Source organism: Monodon monoceros, unplaced genomic scaffold (genome assembly GCF_005190385.1).
Source record: "Monodon monoceros isolate NGI ecotype Baffin Bay Population unplaced genomic scaffold, NGI_Narwhal_1 Super_Scaffold_16, whole genome shotgun sequence".
Lineage (NCBI taxonomy): Eukaryota > Metazoa > Chordata > Mammalia > Artiodactyla > Monodontidae > Monodon > Monodon monoceros.
In genome coordinates this window covers 58,127,304-58,149,313 of record NW_021703772.1, presented here as the reverse complement: position 1 = coordinate 58,149,313, position 22,010 = coordinate 58,127,304, and the positions used below count along the sequence as shown (strand labels likewise).

Below are 22,010 nucleotides of genomic sequence, written 5' to 3'. Positions count from 1 at the left end.
TAGACCCACCCTAGCCATGGCCAGCTGGACGAGAGCAGGTCCCTGGCGGGGAGTGGCCAGTCTTCAGGCTGGATAGCACACTGAGCCGGCCGGGCATGAAAAACTCTACTCACATAGGGCAGTCAGGTTCCTCCCAGTCTCAGAAGGATGAACTGGGAATCATGGAGAGGGAGGGGCAGTCAGCTGATGGCACCAGACAAGAGACAGAAAGGAACAGCTGAGCCAGTTAAGCAGTGGACATGAAGAGAGAGGAGATGATCCATCTCCTGGCACATCATGGTTTTTCAGGTCCCTAAACTGCATCCTCGTCTTCAACGATTTTAACAGTATTAACAGTAACAAGAACAACAATACTAGCTAACATTCATCGCACGCTCACTTTATGTTAAGGAGCATTATAGGCCCTTTTACAAATATTAATCCAATCATTTTCACAATAACTTTATGAAGTAGATGGTGATGATGATGTTGGCACTGAAGCACAGAGAATTAAGTAACTTGACCAGGGCTACACAGCTTTTAAGTGGTAGAGACACAACCTGAACTCAAATGGCCTGGCCCCAGAGTCCATGCTTCTAATCAACATGTGTCTCCCTGTGGGGCTAGTCCTGGGTGCCCTGTTTCCTTATTGACTTTCCTGCAATAAAGTCCCTCTGTTAGGGAGGCCTGACAGAGTGTCTATTTCTTGCTCCCCTATTGTCTCAAGATTAGCATTTTTCTTGGTGCCACTCATGAATCTCAGTAACTTAAGTATATATTTATTAATTCAAGAACCATTTAAGGCTTACTACGTGCCAGGAACTGCTATGAGCTCTGGAAGCTGTTCCAGCTCTCGGGAACCTTATCTTTGGTAGAAAGAGAGTTGGTCTGCAAACCCCACCCCACTAGAATGCGCTTCCACAGTGTCTACTCTGTAAGGTCACACTTCCATATATAACACGCATATATCACTTATGCATGATATGTATACTATGATATCCTATCTTTGTACATATTGTGTCTTATTTTTGCATAATACTATATTGTATCCTGAGCTCATTGATAAAATAATGTCTAAAAAAAGCACATTTAAAAAATTACCAATCCTTGGGCTTCCCTGTTGGCGCAGTGGTTGAGAGTCCACCTGCCGATGCAGGGGACACGGGTTCGTGCCCTGGTCTGGGAAGATCCCACATGCCGCGGAGCGGCTGGGCCCATGAGCCATGGCCGCTGAGCCTGCGCGTCCGGAGCCTGTGCTCCGCAACGGGAGAGGCCACAGCAGTGAGAGGCCCGCGTACCGCAAAAAAAAAAAAAAAATCACCAATCCTTAAAAAACTAAAAATAGAGTTACCATATAATCTTGCAATCCCACTCCTGGGCATATATCTGGGGAAAACTCTAATTTGAAAAGATACATGCACCCCAATGTTCACAGCAGCACTATTTACAACAGCCAAGACGTGGAAGCAACCTAAGTGTCCATCGACAGATGAATGGAAAGAAGATGTGGTACATATATACAATGGAATATTACTCAGCCATAAAAAAGAATGAAATAATGCCATTTGCAGCAACATGGATGGACACAGAGGTTATCATACCGTATTAAGTAAAGTCAGACAGAGAAAGACAAATATCATATGATATCACTTACATGTGGAATCTAAAAAAATGATGCAAATGAACTTATTTACAAAACAGAAATAGACTCACAGAAGCAGAAAACAAACTTATGGTTACCAAAGGGGATGGGGGAGCGGGGGTGGGGGAGAGATAAATTAGGAGTTTGGGATTAACGTATACAAACTACTATATATAAAATAGATAACCAACAAGGACCTACTGTATAGCACAGGGAAAATATCTTGTAATAACCTATAATGGAAAAGAATCTGAAAAAGAATATACATACACACATGTATATGTATAACTGAATCACTTTGCTGTACACTTGAGACTAACATAATATTGTAAATCAACTATACTTCAACAAAAAAATGAAAAATAAATCACCAGAACAAAAACAGACATGTTGAAGATGGCTTCCCTCCTAGGATTTCAAACGTCCTTCCTAAGTTTCAGAGGTCTTCCCTTCCTAGGATTCCGGGTCAGAGGGAGCCTGTGGGGAGGGCAACAGTTATGCTCATGCTGGCTGGGACTCGCTCAGAATGAGTATGTGCCTGTAGGTGGGGCTGCCACGTTCCCCCCAGACACTGCAGAGCAGCATCTCAGAAGTACGAACCACGGCCTTTTCTCCATCCTACCGAAGCTCAGGGTCGGCCACTTGTTCATGGTATGGGCCCCATCGCCGCTAAACGATGTTCATATATGTCTGTAGCACTTGCAAGGTGGGTGCTCCCAGGCACCGGGTGTCACACTGTCTCATCTGTCGAACCCTACAGCAACCACAACCCTGCTCTGCATTGACAGGCCTTTAATACATTTTAAGTAATTGTCTTCCCCAAATTCCAAAGTCTACTGTGCAAACTGGTGAACATAAATAAGTTTAAAGAAGATCAATTACCTATAATCCTACCGGGTAGAAATATGCATTTGTTAACTTTTTGGATTATTTCCTTCTGGTCTTTATACATACATGAAATGTCTTAAAATTAGGATTGTGATGTATGTAAGTTTGGAAACCAATTTTTGATTTTTAATGACTGCATGATATCCTACATCAAAATTTATTTAACATTCTTCTATTGCTGGTCATCTAGTTATCTCTTACTTTCCTTTTATAAGTGTGCCAATATCAATATCATTATATACAGATTCTTGTGCTCAGCTAGGATTATGCAATGGAATAAATTATAGAAACAGAAGTATTGGATCAAACAGTTTGAACAATTTAAACTCTCTTGATACACAGTGCATACACACATTGGGAAGGCTCACATTTCCTCTGGCATCATAAAGGAATGCCCCATTCACCGTACTCTTGCCAACACTGAATATTACAGTTTTAGAAAAGCTATATCTTAATTTGGTTTCTTCAATGGGTCAGAACAGAGTATATATTGAAACTCTATGCTCCAAGGTAAATTTCAGAAGAGCCACTTACAAACAAGAGTAAATTAAGCCTATGATCATCCGGCCCCAACTTCAAGCCCCTGGAGCCTTAAAATGCTGTCGAATTTTATAAATGGAAATTACTTTAGGGATCAGTGAATAAACTGTTTTGGTTTATAAATAAGGTAACCAAAGCTCAGAGAGGTTAGGGACCCGGGCAATGTATTCGAGTTAGAACTAGAATCTAGTTGTCTTGCCCCATGAGTCATTTCTTTAGAACAGGTTGACAACCTAACAGAAGCAACAGAGTGAAAGTATAAAGGAAAAAAACAGCATACAATATTTGAAAAGGAAACCATTACTGATCTAAATTCTATTTTATCTTTGACATCAAGTCAGAATAACTTGTTTTATGGACAAAAGCAAAATCTCACATCTAAGTACCACTCTGTTCTTAAGATCCTTGTTTAAATCTATAATAAGATTTTTTCCCCCACAAGCATTAAAATATTCAGCATTGATCTATTACCTTCTCATCTGACCAACATTCACTAAAAAGATACTGTGGCCAGGGGCTGTGCTAGGTGCTGGGGTAGCAGGGGGGGGGAAGTGTCCCAAGGTAAGAAACGAGGGATTCATTCTTGGGGGGGGGGCAGGAAGACGTGAGCAAACAATCATAATCCACGTGACTGGGTGGTGACAGGAGTGCACGGGTGCTGTGGTGGTGGCAGAGCGATGGATGTGGAAGGCTTCACACAGGAGCTGGCCAGGAGCTGTGCTTGTACTTGAAAGCAGCCTACTGAGCAGAGGAGGAGAGGAGCCTCCCAGGCAGTGAGAGAGTAAGGCTGCTGGTCAGATGCGGCTGAACCATGGTGACCTGGGGAGATGAGGCTGGAAAGGCATTCTGGGGCCGGGCAGTGTTCAGGAATTTGGACTCCCAAACTGGAGGTGCCTGGCCCATGAAAGACGTTTAAGCAGTGGTGCCATGGTCAAAGTTGTGCTTTATCAGCTCACTCTGACGGCAGCGAGGGGAAGGGCTGGAGTCTTGGAAGGCAGGAGACCTTATCTGCACTAGTCCAGCCCACAGGCTTTGAAGGTATAATTCAGGGAAGAGGCAGAGGAAACATAAAAGAAGACATGGAATCGAGTAATGCTGAATGTTATTTGAGAAATAACATGACACAGAAATTGATTAGACGGGGGTGCCATTAATGAGGTGGGGAAGGCAGGAGGAGGTCCAGGTTCTAGAGGGAAGGCATTTGCTCGCATTGACCTTGAGACCTGGCGAGATATCAGGTATACCCAGGAAGCAAATGGAAATACAATCTGGAGGTCAGGGAGGGACAAGCACAGGTCACAGGTCAGCATAAGCAGCATGGGGCTAACCACCCCTCCCACTCCAACATGCCCCCACGTACACTTGCGTGCTTCCTCTCGCCTGCAGGCAGCACTGCCCGTTAGAAATATGCCAGCCATATACACAATCTACAGTTTTCTAGTAGACACATGAAAAACAGTGACAGGGGAAATTCACTTTAAGAATATGTTTTATTTAACCCCGTATATCTAAAATATCATTTCAAAATGAATCAATATAAAGATTACTAATGAGATATTTTACAGTCATCTTTTCATACTAAATCTTCATATCCTACGTATCCTTTACACCTACAGCCCAGCCCATATCAATTCCAATCAGCGACATTTCAAGGGGACTATATGCAGGACTAGATGGTGAACCGCAAGGGTGATTTAGGCACCAACATGACGTTTCTCTAGGCCTTGGAATTTGTGGAATTAAATTAAACAGAACTTAATTTTACAGATGAGAGAACAATGAGGAGCCTGTTGAGCCCCCCAGATCACTACCCACCACCCCCTTCTCGTGCTCTGAGAGGCAGTGGCAAAGGGGCAGCGTCACATGTGACGGAAGGTTGAAAGGGGTGAGGGATAGGGATTACCCCTCTAAACCTTACTTATTAGGTTATCAAACATCCGGGAAGCAATCTGATTGAACTCAGATCCACTTGAACTTGAACTGGTTATCTCTTAATCTGTATATGTGTCTGGTCTCCCAATAAGTTTCCTAAGGCAGTGGTTCCCAAATGTCAAACATTTGCAAACCGACTTCATAATTCTGGGATGGCTGCATACCACCCAAATGGTATCATTTACTTAATATTTTTATCTAATTCAACTAACCTTAAAAAACCTGCATACATAATTTAGTGTCATCCTAAGTGACTAGATCCATGAAACCATGGATTTCATGTGTTGTTAGATATTTTTTCTAGCATACACGATAACTAGGGGAGAACCCACTTGCAAGCTCCCTCACATGTTGGCAGGACTCAGTTCCTCACTGGCTATTGGTCAAAGCCTCCCTCCATTCTGTGCCGTGTGGGTCTATGGGGTAGTTCAGAACATGGTAGTTGGCTTCCCTCACAGCAACAGAGTGACAGAAAGCCCCCAAGATGGAAAGCATAGTCTTTTATAATTAATCTCAGAAGTGATATCCCATCCTCTCTGCTGCATCCCGTTCAATATAAATGAATCACTAAATCTAGCCCATGTGAAGGGGAGGGATTTAAACAAGGCTGTGAATTCCAGGAGGTGGGGATCCTTGGGGGCTATCTTAGAAGTTGCCTACCAGGTAAGGATGTAAAATATCAATGACCTCTATTGGTGATGATGTCACAAGTGCTGCTAAAACTACTGCAGTTTGTTGGCCACATTCATACTTGTAGGACATGCAAATTTTCAGTTAGAGGTTCGTGAAAATAAAGGTGTATTATGTTCACAGACTTCAGCTTAAATCCCCTTGTGTTAAAGAACTCAGCATACCTCGCACCACCTAAAAATCAGTCTGATGCTTTGTGGATGGGCACAACGATTCCTCACATACCCCTGGAACCACCATGTGTGGGCATTTACCATTTACCATGTTTGTGAAAGAATCCTTTTTTTTTTTTTTTCTTAACCTTGTGGTACTGCTAGTCCAACTCAGAAATAAATCGACTTTGAAAACTTTGAAAACTGTTCCCACAGCTGCAAAAAGCAAGTGTTTGGCACTAATAAATCAGGATTAGTGGAGCTCGGTTTATAGTGAAACTTTCACCTCCTCTGGGCAGGAGGAGAAACTGATCTACTGGGACAAACAAGTCATGTTTCAAAGGGATAACCATTTTTCTAATGACAGGTAGGATCGGAGTAGAAAGCAAATAGAGAAGAGATGTTGTATTCCTAAAAAATCCGATCTTCTTAAATGTGGGGCCCTCTGAAAACATGAATCAAAATTATATTTCTAAGGGCCCTGCCTGACCTCTGCTTATGACCTTTCCAGGCACAGCCACTGCAGGGATTTTCCTTCTAGATGGTGAAGAATAGCCCGGGCAGAGAACCAGTGACCTTTGTACACAATTATAGTTTCAATTTTGCCCTCCTGGACCCCAATCAAAACTCGTCATCGCCTGCTCACAGAAATGCCTAGGTGTTCCATTGTATTGGGGGTGAGACAGGAGTTGTATTCAAAATAGTTAACAACCAATAAGGCACAGGCAATAACCAATCCAAACAATGTCTGATGCTGGAGCAGGGTCCTGGGGCACCCCCTGCTGTGCCAGGCATTAATCCTTAGTTGCTGAAATATGAGAGAGGTCTTAGGGGTGCTGGGGGTGTACTCGGGTGACTGAGGTTGGTGATGAGTCACCAACGGGTTTTGAAGCATCTCGGTATTTTAGGAACCAGCGCAGCTGCACCAGTGCTAACAGTCTGAATAACATCTGCTGCAGTGGGGGGGCTGCTCCTCCCAAGGGTCCCCATGGAGGGTTCCAGTGTGGGAGCTGACCCTATTGCCCTTTGGCACTCTGTCTGGCTGGTGCTGTGGGGACAGAGCCCAGCCCTTCTTTCTGCGCCTGGAGCTGAGGTCAGTGCCTCCAGGTCCTGGACCACTTCCAAGGCTCTCAGAACCCCCTGCTCATGTCTTCTCAGGGCTGGCTGGCTGCAGTCTCCCAGCGCCCAGGCACCTTCTAGGAGCAGCCTGGACAGCTGCTGGCAGCTGGCACCAATGGACTTCTACGCAAGAGAGGGCTGGGTGTTTCCTGTAAGTCTGACGGAGGGGCATGTTCGTAGTCCACAGGCATCACACCACCCAAGCAGCCCCACCACCGTACGGGGCAGCGATGAAAAAAGAGACTTTTTTCGTGTACCCTCTCATTTCAAGGACTGGTTTAGCAACTACCTGAAATTCCTGAATGGAGCTCACGTTTCACTTTTTCATAAAAGAGGTCATTCTGCAGTGCCTCTTGGTCTATATTATTTTGCTAAAATGCTCTGGTTGGTCTACTTTGCTCTTGCTTCTGGTAAACAGAGTAGGGGAGGCTTTGGCTACAGGTAGCCCTGGGTCTGAATTCTGGCTCAGGGGACTGCAGCCCAGTCACTTCCCCTCTGAGGCAATGTAAAAACGTCTGTAAATGGGGCTCACACAGAGCCTGTCTTGTAGGCTGGTCGAGGGTCTAATGAGACAAAGACAAAACTGATAGATGCTCTTATAAACTGAGCACAAGATTGAGAATAAAAACTTCTAGTCTCTGTTTGGGGTAGGAACTTCCAGTGTTACTCCAGTGTACCAATTTAAGTATTTCTTAAATAGGTCTTTTTTGTTCACTCAAGCTGACTAAAAAGCAGACAAAGGGCGAATTTAGAGGTCAAATGTATTCAATAGGTTTGGCACAGACTTAGATCCAACCTATAAGAACTCAGCGTTCTCCCTACTGAATGAAGTTAACATACCTCCTTTTAAAACCAGGAAAATAGCTAACATACATTAATTCATTAATATTTGTATAACTAGCTAACATTTGTTTCAATCACAATAAATGCAATTTCAAATCAAGATAATATAAACGTAAACATTAAAAGATGAAAAGAGAGAGGGTGTGGAGAAAAGGGAACACTCTTGCACTGCTGGTGGGAATGTGAATTGGTACAGCCACTATGGAGAACAGTATGGAGGTTCCTTAAAAAACTACAAATAGAACTACCGTACGACCCAGCAATCCCACTACTGGGCATATACCCTGAGAAAACCATAATTCAAAAAGTCATGTACCAAAATGTTCACTGCAGCTCTATTTACAATAGCCCGGAGATGGAAACAACCTAGTGCCCATCATCGGATGAATGGATAAAGAAGATGTGGCACATATATACAATGGAATATTACTCAGCCATAAAAAGAAACGAAATTGAGCTATTTGTAATGAGGTGGATGGACCTAGAGTCTGTCATACAGAGTGAAGTAAGTCAGAAAGAGAAAGACAAATACCGTATGCTAACACATATATATGGAATTTAAGGGGAAAAAAAGTCATGAAGAACCTAGGGGTAAGATAGGAATAAAGACACAAACCTACTAGAGAATGGACTTGAGGACATGGGGAGGGGGAAGGGTAAGCTGTGGCAAAGCGAGAGAGTGGCATGGACATATATACACTACCAAGCGTAAAATGGATAGCTAGTGGGAGGCAGCCGCATAGCACAGGGAGATCAGCTCAGTGCTTTGTGACCACCTAGAGGGGTGGGATAGGGAGGGTGGGAGGGAGGGAGACGCAAGAGGGAAGAGATATGGGAACATATGTATATGTATAACTGATTCACTTTGTTATAAAGCAGAAACTAACACACCATTGTAAAGCAATTATACTCCAATAAAGATGTAAAAAAAAAAAAAGAAAAAATGCCATTTGCAGCAACATGGATGGACCTAGAGATTATCATACTAAGTGAAGTAAGTCAGAGAGAGAAGGACAAATACCACATGCCATCACTTATATCAACACAACACAAATGAACACAAATGAACATATCTAAAATCTAAAATACAACACAAATGAACATATCTACAAAACAGACTCACAGACATAGAGAACAGACTCCCCCAAGGGGGGGAGGGGCAGGGGAGGGTTGGATGGGGAGTTTGGTACTAGCAGGTGCAAACTATTATATATAGAATGGATAAACAACAAGGTCCTATCTTATAGCACAGGTAACTATATTCAATATCCTGTAATAAACCATAATGGAAAAGAACATGAACTTTGCTGTACACCCGAAACTAACACAACATTGTAGATCAATGAAACTTCAATTAAAAAAAAAAACAACAGGCTCTGATTACTCCTCACCGTCACCTCTAGTGCTGCCACCCTGGTCCAAGGCACCCTCATCTCTCACCAGAGTACTGGAATAGTCTCTCTCTTCAACTCTTACTCTCCTGTACGGTACTCTCAATACAGTAGCCAGAGGCATCCTTTAAAGAACAAAGCCAGATCATCGTCTCTCCATGGCTCAAAGTGATCCCAAAGCTCCCTCTCACTGTTTCTTTTTTTATGTTTTCAAATTCAGAGCCATAAAATCTCAAAATAATTGTGGCAATATGTTCTAACGTAAACCTTACTCAGCAGGATATTCTTTTTTTTTTTTTTTTTTACATCTTTATTGGAGTATAATTGCTTTACAATGGTGCGTTAGTTTCTGCTGTATAACAAAGTGAATCAGTTATACATATACATATGTTCCCGTATCTCGTCCCTCTTGTGTCTCCCTCCCTCCCACACTCCCTATCCCTCCCCTCTAGGTGGTCACAAAGCACCGAGCTGATCTCCCAAGCCAGAGTCCTACAAGGGCCTACAAGGCCCTCCAGGACTTCCCCCTACTTCCCTCCTCCTCACTTACTCTGCCTGGTCACACCAGCTCCTCCTTATTCCTTCAATATGCGAGGCTTGCTCCTGCCTCAAGGCCCCTGTGCCTTTTCCCCAGTAACTGCAAGGCGAATTCTCTCACCTCTTCCAAGTCTTCACTCAAATGCCACCTTCTCCATGACAATCACCCTACCTGCCCCACTTAAATCCATACACCCACCCCTGCCTTGCCACTCTTCCTACCCTGCTGCACTCCTTCCACAGTCCTCGCTACTTTTAACCTTGTCCTATACCACGTGATGTACTATTTTATTAGGGTTATTGTTATTGCCCACATCCCCCACCTAGAATTTAAGATCTACATGGAAGGGGCTTGGTAAATATTTCTGAATTAAGTGAAAATGCCCCCCAAAGGGCAGATAAAAGACCCCATAAGATATCAAGAGTCCAAAAAAGGGCTTGTAATGTCCAACTGCAGGACCCACATATTATATTTCATTTTATTCTTTTTTTCCTTTTTTTTTTTTTGCGGTACGCGGGCCTCTCACTGTTGTGGCTTCTCCTGCTGCGGAGCACAGGCTCCAGATGCTCAGGCTCAGCGGCCATGGCTCACGGGCCCAGCCACTCCGCGGCACGTGGGATCCTCCCAGACCGGGGCACGAACCCGTGTCCCCTGCATCGGCAGGCGGACTCTCAACCACTGCGCCATCAGGGAAGCCCCATTTTCTTCTTTTCATAATGCTGTGGCATTTTAAAGAGGAGTGACAAAGAAGTAGGACTGACACTGAGGAAAGGATGCTGCTTGCCCAGGAAAGACCCTGTGGAGTGACATTCCCGGGGAGGGGTAGATCACCACACTTCCAGCACAGGGACTTCGCCATAGAGGTCCCCAAATCTCCTTTTTATCTGGGAGTCAGAGGGATCAGATTCAGAATGACCGACCCATCTTACAAATTCACGAGAGGCTCCCCGACACACCAGAATTCACAAATGATGGCATTTCTTTCCAGTGACCATGGCCATTGTCCAGAATATACTCTTCTGAGACAGTGGTAGCAAGGAAGCTGATTTAATGTTCAGAAGGTGGTTCAGGGGTCTTGGAATCAGGGCTAAGGATGGGTAAGCCTCTTGAAGGCTGTTTAATCTGGGCCACGGTCACTGGAAAGGCTACTTAATCTGGGTCTGATCTTCAGCCACACTGCTCAACGGACAGCCCTCTCAATCCACAGTCATGTCCGCGAGATTGAGCGTCTCTTTTACTGGCCAATCCTGGGCAACTGCTGGGAATTTTTCCTTTCTGGGCTGTCGTCTTCTTTGCTCCAAGGGGACCATCACCGTTCACTGCACACAAACTTTCTCCAGGTAGGACGGATTAGGTGTCTACTGGTAAGGTTACACCCATATTGCTGTGCCACCTTCCAGAAACAGAGGTCACTTGGCTGGAGTTTTGTGAGCTCATAAGCTCCTCAGTCGCTTGGCCTGCCCCTCTTAGGCATGGGTCTGGCCTCTGTAGATCCCAGAGGGGTAGAACATCCAGAGTCCAAGTCCTTGGGAGCTCTCAACATTGCAGCCCGTGCTGGAGCCAGGAGCCAGGAGCCGTGACTGATGTTCACCACTCTCACTAATTAGCTCTTTTGGCCAAGACGAATCACCTAAACTTTCGGGGCCTCAGTTTCCAAATCTAAAAATGAGGGGAGGGTTTCCCTGGTGGCGCAGTGGTTAAGAATCCACCTGCCAATGCAGGGGACACGGGTTCAAGTTCCGGTCCGGGAAGATCCCACATGCCGCGGAACAACTAAGCCCGTGAGCCACAACTACTGAGCCTGTGTGCCACAACTACTCAAGCCCACATGCCTAGAGCCCATGCTCCGCAACAAGAAAAGCCACCGCAATGAGAAGCTCCTGCACTGCAACAAAGAGTAGCCTCCGCTCACCACAACTACAGAAAGCCCATGTGCAGCAACGAAGACCCAATGCAGCCAAAAAAAAATTAATTAAAAAAATAGATAAAGTAAAAATGAGGGGATTGAACCCTTGAAGATCCCTTCTATTTCTAAAAACCCAGAGTTCTATTTTTTACCTACCTCTTTAAGTTTTAAATAATGACAACAGCATCTGAAACCCTGTTTCCGAAACTTTTCCCAAGGCCAGATGTTCCTGGCACCGAAGTAGGAGAAAAAAATGTTTTTGAATAACCTAACTATTTTGTCTTTTAGAGCAAATTATCCTCTGGCCTTTTCAATTCCCTTTCCCCTACTGCTACCTCCTTATGAATTCTTAAAAAAAGCTTTAAAAAAGGAAACTATCCACCCTTCCATATTCATCGGGATCTATCTCATAATAACATTATTCCCCCCGCCCTCCCCCCCCCAATTATTTTTCCTATGAAAAACCACACAAACGCTTTCATTGTGGCAACTATGCTCATCAGCCTTGATTTGTCCCTGTTTTGCAGGGAAGGGTTTTAAATGCTCTGAGGAAGTGGAACACAAAGGTTAGAGGCAGGGCTGGGGGAGGAAGCAAGCTGTCCGCGCAGGTGAGTTCTGGTCTGTTTTCAGGAGGTGATGGGCAGGAAGGGGGAACGCAAAGGGAAGGAGAGAAAGAGTGAAGGCACATGTTGTTTGCTTTGAAAGAGCTTTTAGGCGAAGCCCCGGTGGCAGCCCATCAAGAATGTTCAGTTGGTTAAATGGCTTCTGGAACTGGGACTTTCCTACGAAGTCACACCACAGTGAGAGGGCGGAGCTGGAACGCCAACTCCTGTCCTTTAGCAGCTCTCTCTGCGCATCTGTCTGCGTAGCAAGCTGGTGAGGTATTGGGCAGCCCCTCTACTGGTCCCACACCCAGTTTCCAGGAGCCAGGATCATTCTACAGGTCTCTAAAGCCTTTAAGGAAGACCACATCTTTCCGTAGCCATCCTGGAAATCAAAGATGCTCCAAACCACCACTTAATAAGTCAGTGATTTATTGAAAGAAGAGCAATTCACTAGCAGACCCTCCAAACGAATCTATAGGTATAATACATGAATAACTGCCTAGCCTGAAGTTAGCAGCATATTCTAAATAATTGTAGGTGCCAAGATATCATCTAATGACTTTTAACTGACGAAGCATATGCCCTAAAGAATTTTTAGGAGGGGTGGGTACATGCATGTGTGCAAACATGTATCCTACTATAAAAAAAAAAGGCTCTGTTTTTAAGTCACACTAGGATTACAAACCAATACAATGAGTGAACCTAAAATATGACATATTATTTAAACACAATTATTTAAACATTATTAAAAGCAGAAAGCTAGCCTAATTCATACCAGAAAGTATCAAAAACAGACATTCTGGTAAGTATCTAGCTAGTCTGACAGTCTCAAAGCAGTAACTTCGAATCAGTATGGAGAAATTACAATGTTGGTGCTGTACGAATACCTCCGGGTGGAACTGGCGTAGGATGTCATGTACACTAGGAAGAGATGCCTCTGAAGTTTGTCGGTTTGTTGCATCATCACAGGGTTCCGCCTCCAGGACTCATATTTTCCCAGTTTATTCTGTTATTCTTTTCAAGACAAAGCTTTCTCTGTCCTTTCATCAACAAACAAATACATGCTACTGTTCTTGTCATTTCCTGATAGCTTGCTTTTTTGGGGGGGGGTGTGGGAGAGGAGAGGAGGGACACTAAGGCTTTTTTTTGGGGGGGGGGGTTGAAACAGCACCAACTTTGTAACTGATGAGGAAGTGGAGGGAAATTGAAACGGTAGAGTGAAGAATCAGTCGGGCACACAGGCAATCCCTTCCCTAACCACAATGATACTCCATTTAGAAGTAGCACCTCCAGCAAAAGCAGCCCTACCACAGCACTGTGCCCGCTGTCCATCACATCTTCCCTACCAGTTCCTTCCTGAAAATCTGAAATCTACACAAATCCCCTGGCCACAGCTCCAGAAGGAGCTGTTCTTCGCTCCTTTTCCTGGGACAGCAGACCAAGTCCTCTTTGGGTCCTTACTACTCAAAGCAAAATACATTTTGCTTGAGGCATTCATGAAGGAAAATGATAATGGTTTCGTAATCTGAGGTGAATTCAAGTCTGTGGGTTTGGAGGGAGGGTGGTATAAGAAGACATAATTACTGGATGATTCTCAGAAAGTATGTTTCTTCTTGCACAGAGTCTAGTTTTAGTCAACAGAATTGAGGATAAGGCTTTCTCCTGACGTTTACATAGCTGAAAAAGTAGAAATTATGGAAGGAATAAAAAGCATTACCCCAAGCTCTTCCCTTTCTTTTCCTTCTCTTCACCTTTGTCAGTTCTCAAAAACCAAACTGCTTATAAGCTGAAAATGACTGAGATTTTGTATAGCACTCCAGAGTTAGGATAAAAATCATACTGTTGGGGAAAAAAACCCATACTATTGAAACTCATGCTCTTTCCCAAGGGTGTAGATCACAGGAGGCAGCTGGTTCCTAGTAGATAATGTGAACATTAGAACCTGCACAAACAATACTTAAAAAATCTACAGTTCCCTAAATATTTAGAATACATAAAGAACCCTTAAAACTCAACAACAAAAAACCAAATAACCTCATTAAAAAATGGGCAAGGGACTTGAACTGACATTTCTCTAAAGAAGATATACAAACAACAACAAGCATATAAGAAGATGCTCAATGTCACTAATTGTTAGAAAAATGCAAATCAAAACTATATCATCTTACATCCATCAGGATGGCTGCTATAAAAAAAAAAACAGAAAACAACACGTTATTAGCTAGGTTGTGGAGCAAATGAAACCCTTGGGCAGTGTTGGTGGGAATGTAAAAGGGTGTAGCTGCTATGGAAAACAGTATGGCAATTCCTCAAAAAATTAAAAATAGAACTACCATATGATCTACCAATACCGCTTTTGTATATATATACAGAAGAATTGAAAGCAGGGTCTCAAAGAGGTATTTGGACACCCATGTTCACAGCAGCATTAGTGACAAAAGCCAAAGGTGGAAGCAATGCAAATGTCATCCACAGATGAATGGATAAAGAAAATGTGGTCTATACGTATAATGGACTATTATTCAGCCTCAAAAAGGAAGGAGATTCTGACACACGCTATACCATGGTGAACCCTGAGGACATTATGCAAAGTGAAATAAAGCAGTTACAAGAAGACAAATACTGTATGCTTCCACTTATATGAAGTACCTAGAGTAGTCAATCTCATAGAAACAGAAAGTAGAATGTGGTTGCCAGGGGCTGGGGGAGGGCAAGTGGAGAGTTGTTGTTTCATGGCTATAGAGTTTCCATTTCACAAAATGAAAACGTTCTGGAGTTTTACAACAACGTGAATATATTTAACGCTACTGAACTACACATTTAATAGTTAAGGTGGTAAACTTTATGTGTATTTTACCACAGTTGAAAAAACCAAATCTATGGCTCCCAGTATGCTAGTGATGTTAACAATAACACCTCAGACACACCCAGGAACTTCTCTCTGAGAGGCCCAGAGCGCTGGCCTACAGACGTGCTGATGCCAACTCAAAAAGACGGCCGAGGATAAATTCAACTATATGGTTGCACTCCTCAGAGTTTTATTTTTTCTTTTCTTTTCCTCCACTAACATGAATATTTTGAATATCTCACCATTACACTCCTCTGAAACTCAGGCCACCCAAACATCAGTGGATGCTGATTCTGAAGTGCTACTCTGCATTATCTGGGATTCTGGGGAAAACAGGCCTGCCTGAATGTCAGGGTCCAGGAGAGGAGGGATATGTGAAGTCAACCCCCTTCCTCTTCTTTTTTTTTTTTTTTTTAAATTAATATTGTAAATTGGCATTCTGGTGTATAAATCAGGTTCCTCTGTGTTTGCTTAATATGAATTAGTTCCTCAAAGTTGTTTATTAATTAATTTATTTATTTTTGCTGTGTTGGGTCTTCGTTTCTGTGAGAGGGCTTTCTCTAGTTGCGGCAAGCGGGGGCCACTCTTCATCGCGGTGCGTGGGCCTCTCACTGTCGCGGCCTCTCTTGTTGCGGAGCGCAGGCTCCGGACGCGCAGGCTCAGCGGCCATGGTTCACGGACCTAGTTGCTCCGCGGCATGTGGGATCTTCCCAGACCAGGGCTCGAACCCGTGTCCCCTGCCTTAGCAGGCAGATTCTCAACCACTGCGCCACCAGGGAAGCCCCCTTCCTCTTCTTATTTAGAGAATTCAGTAACATGCCCATGCAGTCCCTCCCCATAAAATTCAGCATCTTTTCTCCAGATAAAAGATGACCACTTCTCTCTTTCTACTTTTGACCTTCACACTGAACTGGCAGTACTTCCTGTCTAAGAATTACACGTGAGATTAATATTCCAGGTGTTCTCCACCATCCAACACGATCTACCACCTTCTGCCATTCTGAGACCTCTTCTTTTTGTCTTTTTTCTTTTCCGGAACCACTTCCAGATTGGGGGATCAAAGGCGCTGCATAATAATGACACTTTATAAACCTTCGCTTGCATCTTAAACACAAAGGAGCACAGTGACGGTAGGAAGCTGGAGAAATGGCTGGGGAGAGAACAGATTCCCCCAGGAGAAAGGGAAACAGCTTTTGGAAGGATGCACTCCAAGAAAAAAGATGTCAGGTCCATCTGGAAAGTATTTAACAAAATAAAAAGCCCTTTTCTGCTATGAGCAGCAGATTAGCAGAATACAAAACTACCTGAACAACAAACCTCTAGGACCAATTAAAAATCAAAACAAAACCGAAAGAAGAGCTCCTTCTAGGGATGTCCAGCCATGGCTAAGTTGTAAGCCTCTTTCTGGTGCTCAGGAGAGCTCCTGGTGCCATGTGCAAGAGACCTTTCCACTGCAGTGCTCCTCCATGTGTCTCCTCCAGGCATTTATTTGTGCAAAGGGCTCCAAACATCAAATAAAGTCCAATCTCCCCTCCAGCTCCAACCCCCAGTGGAAACGTGGGCTGCCTCAGTCAGAGCTAGTGCAGGGTTTCTGAAACCACTTGGGCTGAGAATTCCAACTTAGAATCCTCCCATAGTCTGTCAGCTTCCTCTCCATCTTCTTGCATAACATGGTAGCAAAACATGAAATAAATGTGGCAATCTGAGGACATCATCAACAATGATGTTTTTCCTCTTGCCTCACAGTTTTGGTTATTTTGCAGTACTGGGACATAAACAACACACGGGTCCACTAACCCCTCACCCCACTGTCGTTCTGTTTTCCAGCACAGACACTTTGTAGTACACTTTGGAATGAAGAGAAGGAAACAAGAAGCTCCCAAACCTGGGCTCTTCTCTGCCTTTCTCTCCCTGCCTCTGTTAACACGTGAACAGCCACAGAAGAAGGCTAGTTCGTTTTCAAATGGCCCAGAAAAAAGCTCGGCAACCTCTCTGGCTAACCTGTTTTAGTGCTTAACGAGAGCCCAAGAAGGTGGTAACTTCCTTCCTCTCACTCAGATTTGAGACATTTTCCTTTGTCATACAGGTCTGAAAGCAGCAGGCCGTTGTGTAAGAGCGTTTTACTGAACTTCTTTATTAAACTGTCCCTCGAGGACCACAGGATGAATAATCTTGGGCCCTTTAGCTGTTTCTGGGCTCTAATTTCCAATGCTTTAACCATCTCTTGGGCTCTTCTCTAGACTCCTCAAATCTTCCTTTCTAGAGGAAGAACAAGCTGAAGACACAAAGCTCTAGTGACAGACCTCATGGCTTCTATACACCCTGCACATGACAGCCCCAGGCTGTGCTCTGAAACCCTGGGGCAGGGGGGACGCAGGGGACTTCCTCATCCCACGTTCAAACTGCCCACACCCCTCTACTCCCATTTTCTGTTAATAAAAGAAGGAAAATTGCAAAAAAAAAAAAAAAAAGAACACAGAAAGGAAGAGGGCAGAAAAAAATATATAAAAGAAAAGGGAACTTAAGAATTTATAAAGATACAAGAAATTATTTTAACAGGAAATACAAGCCAAAAGGTTCGTTCTGCCAGGCAAAAAGTGCCTAAAAACAACAAACTTTTGCATGCAGCCTTGCAGCGAGTTTGTCCACACACTACTGCTGCATTTTCTACCACCCTTTGAGCACCCAGCGTCTGCCTCCAAACACAAAATGATGTGTCCCAATGTACGCTAATAGGTAAACTCGAGGAGAGGCTTAGCTGGATTCCATGAAATAAGTAATTTAATGACCATCTGAAGGTTTGTTTTTTAGGGTACAGAAGTTCTGAATAGGGAAGCGGGAGGTTCTGATAATTTCATTTTCATAATAATGGCTTGCTGCTGGTTCCTCTAATAACGTGGCTACCAGCTACGCCCTGGCTCTTACATCCAAAGCCGGAGCAATTTCTCCACATTGCAAAGAGTTAAAGACGGTTTAAGGAAAGAGAACCAGTTAGGTATTTTAGAATGGCTATGAAAGATTTTTCAGGGGGAGAAAAAAAAGGCACTAACCTGTGTTGTTTTAATCCGCTGAAATGACCCAGGTTCTCAAGTTCCCCCTCTGTCTGCTGGCCAGCTTCCTGTAAGTGCGGCATGTGACATTATACTTCCTTACTGCACCTTCTCTGACTCGTTCAAGGAGCCGTCAGAGGCATGTGATAAGACCATCTCCCTGCCTGCTTCACGCTGGGGTAATCCTGTGTCTGAAGAAATGCTGTGTCCTCGCAGGGGTCCCCAGCTGGCTTCAGGCATCCCTAGGGCTCAGGTAAAGAGGAGAGAAGCAAAGGGGGTGGGGGGCCGGGGACAGTAGTATCCGGGCTCCTGGCTCTTCTGACTCCACAAGGAGGGAGGGGGAGAAAGGGAGAGACAGAGATTCTTGGGCCCCAGGCTGCCCATCTTGGGGTAGGGGCTTCTGAGCTCACTGGGGCTTAGGCGCTGTCCTATCACCAGGACAGGCAAGCCTTGGTGCTACTGCCCTGGGAACTGCTGAGGAAGGGCGGCCGTGGTGCTGCACCCAGGGTGTCCCCAGGATGCTCTCTGGAGGGCACCAGCCCGGAGGAGCACACCCAGGGCCTGGCTCGTGGTTCTGCACCCTGCAGCGACAGGGGCCACTCACCCTGAGTTTCCGGGGACAGTCTCAAGTTCACATCCAGTCTAGCTAGTCCTGCTGACGGACTGTGTGCCCTAATTCTGGGCTCAGCAAACAAAGCCCCAGTACTCCCTGCCTCCCAGGGCTAAATAACTGGCACACACTTCCCCCCTGCTGGTCTCCAAAATATGCCAGCCTTTTGGTTTCCCCTGAAAGGGCTGACTTTGTCTTCCTGTGGGATGGTGGGGGGTTCCTGGCGGCACGTGAGCCCTGGCCACGGGGGACCCTGATGCTGGCCCGGCAGGAGCACCTGGGAGAGGCCTGGAGCGGGGAGGCCTGGAGAAGAGCTGAGGCAGGACCAAGCAAGAAGTCCAGGGCTGCCATTCTAGCTTACTTGTTCCTGTGGTCAGTACCCGCCTCTTTCCTTTTATAATTCCTCTAGCTCTCTGGAGGTCCAACACACTGGAATTTGTGGATGTAGAAGTGGTACGTGGGAGTAAAACGACGTCCTGGACAGAGGGGAGTATTCTGCAGTTTGTGCAACTTGACTCAGTGCAGAAACCCCAAAGTTGCTTCTATTTGGCTACGCTGGCGCAATTCTTTTTTTAAAAAAATGCTTTTAAAGGCATTTTTCAGTTGTTTTTTAGGAAGGTAACCGAAGACAAGCTCACTGTTCCAAGTCTTGAAAATATTACCCTATAATTCCCTCAAAGAATTTTTCCATGTGAGTTTCTACCGAGTAAGGGAACGAACCCCGGGAGTCAGAACTCTGGAGAACACTAAAACTCTGAAGTCTCACCACATAATTACATTTCTGGCTTTGAAAACATGCATAACTGTTTTTACCATTTTGACAGTTGATGGCTGGTTTTCTGATTGAACTGTACAGTTAGATTAGCCAGTTGAGTGAGTCAAGATGGCTGAAAGCACGGCATTCGCTTTAAAATAGGAATAATGGTAAAACTTTGCCATCTTGGAAAAACAAAATACTCCATCGATGATAAATAATAATGAGTCCATTTAAATTTATTTAGAAGTGTCACATTCTGGGCTAAGCTGCCAGTTCCATTTTTTTCAACTAAGCAGTTACATATGTTCTGCTTCAGCCATGCTCCATGTGGAATTTTTAAAGGTCTCAACAAAATGCCTTATAACTTCCTTTTAAACTCTAGAATCTGGCCTCCTGTCCATGAATTTTTTTTTTCTTTCTGTTTAGGCATTAAAAGAATTTTAATAGACTTTATCTTTTAGAACAGTTGTAATTATAGAAAAATCAAGAAGATAGTAGGGTTCCCACACATTCTGTATCCAATCTCCCCACTATTAAAATCTTACATTTAATATGATAGATAATTAAGAAACCCAATATTGACACATTATTATCAACTAAAGGCCATAGGTTATTTAGATTTCCTTAATTTTTTTCCCCAGTGTCCTTCATCTGTTCCAGGATCCCATCCAGGACACCATATTACGTTTAGTCATCAAGTCTCCTTAGACTCCGCTTGGCTGTGACGGTTTCTTAGACTTCCCCTGGTTTTGATGACCTTGACAGTTCCGAGTACTGGTTAGGTATTTTGTAGAATGTCCCACAATTGGGATCTTTCTCATGATACTGGGGTGATGGGCTGTTTGGAGGAAGACCACAGAGGTAAACTGCCATTTTAATCACATCAGATCAAGCACATATACTATCAACATAATTTAACACTGTTGACGTTGGCCTTGATCACCCGAGGTAGTGTTTGTCAGGTTTCTCCACTGGAAGGTCGCTCCTTACGCGCTTCCATACCATACACTTCAGAAGGGTGGATCAGAGGGTGGAGTATCTATATAAATTACTTTGAATTCTTCTTCACGGGAGATTTATCTCTTCTCCCCATTCAACAATGTTTTCAACCGTTTATTTACATCAGTATGGCCTCACAGGTATTCATTTTATACTTTGGGTTCTAATTCAACACTATTTTACTAATTTTGTTGTTGAAATTGTTCTGCCTTTGACTGGTGAGACCTCTTTCAGTTGGCTCCTGTGCTCCTTTGACATTCTCCCACCAATATTTTGTTTCTTGGTTTTTGTTTTTGAGCATTTCATTATTTTCTGGCACTAAAATATGCTCCACGCTTATCACGTATAGTACCGCCCCAACTGTCCATGGCTTATTTTGTCTTGACAAGAGAATAAAAGAAAATAAATCTATGGGCCTGAGAAAATTTAAATTTGCCTTCAATTGTCATTAGTTCTGCCCCATGTATTAGTGAACATTTTAAAAATTGTTTTTATAAAATTAGTCCTATCCTCTACCAGCAAGAAAACACCAAAACATCAACTGTGTGAAATTCTGCATTTCCTTAATTCCAAGATGCATGTTTGTGTTGATAGTGCTTTTTGCCTTCATATTCTAACATTTCTGGAACCAAAGTATACATTTAATACCATGTCCTTGCCCCCGCCTCCTCACCTGTCATAAAGTTGATGGTGTCTTACAGCTGATGGTGTCTTGGGAATGGAGGAAGTAGAGCAGTCGATTAATTCTTGTTTGGACCGTAGACGTCATTTAACTACTTTCACTGATATTTTTCCCCCACTGAACAAATATTTTGACTAAAGTGGTTTGATGTGTAGCATCTGCAGATTTTTACCTACTCCCAGACACATTCTAACTTTACCTCAAACCACATATGCTCATCAAGCATTAAATTCTCTTCAATTTTTTATGGGTTTACTATCTGATTCCTTTTATGTTTACCATGTCACTTTTTCAAGATCTCAGAATCCATCATCATGCCTGAGGAGCCTAATGCTGACACTAAATGGTTGCAAGAATGATGTCTCACTCTTACAGATGAGGACTAAAAGTGCTTACTGGTCAGAAGCAGATCAGGAAGGGCTCCTTGGTCCCCCCCTTTCCTACTTGGGGAAGCCATCCGATTACATAATGGCAAAACTGGTCATTTCTTTCTCTGTGGCCAGGAACTCATGAACTGCCGCTGCTTTGGGAGTGTCATGCTTTATAGACTTCTTTCTTTTAATGGACAGAGACTCGTTTACCTAATCACCACGGGCATATTTCAAGACAGTCACAGATAAAATGCCCAGTCTTTTCACCCAGGCAGATAGAACTTGGGTACTCTAAACATCATTATGTGTCCTACTCCTGTGTAAAATATACTAAGATACTGACTGTGCCCTAACCATCTCACCAGCATCCAGAAGAGATTGGAAGAGATGCCACACTGACTTCTTTTGGCAGTCCTTACCACATGCACGGAGTTGTCCCTTGGTATCTGCAGGGGATTGGTACCAGGA

General features: G+C 43.9%; 1 protein-coding gene across 3 annotated transcripts in view; it reads right to left on the bottom strand.

Annotated features, from left to right (window-relative positions):
* WIPF1 (WAS/WASL interacting protein family member 1) overlaps positions 1–22,010 on the bottom strand; it is a 113,133-nt gene that overhangs the window by 52,744 nt on the left and 38,379 nt on the right. Inside the window, exon 2 of one of the 3 annotated variants that reach the window (XM_029225411.1) lies at positions 18,124–18,191. The exons of the other annotated variants lie outside the window; for them this stretch is intronic. The gene's annotated coding sequence lies outside the window, so the exon portion shown is untranslated. The remainder of the gene's footprint in view (positions 1–18,123; positions 18,192–22,010) is intronic. 3 annotated transcript variants of the gene reach the window in all.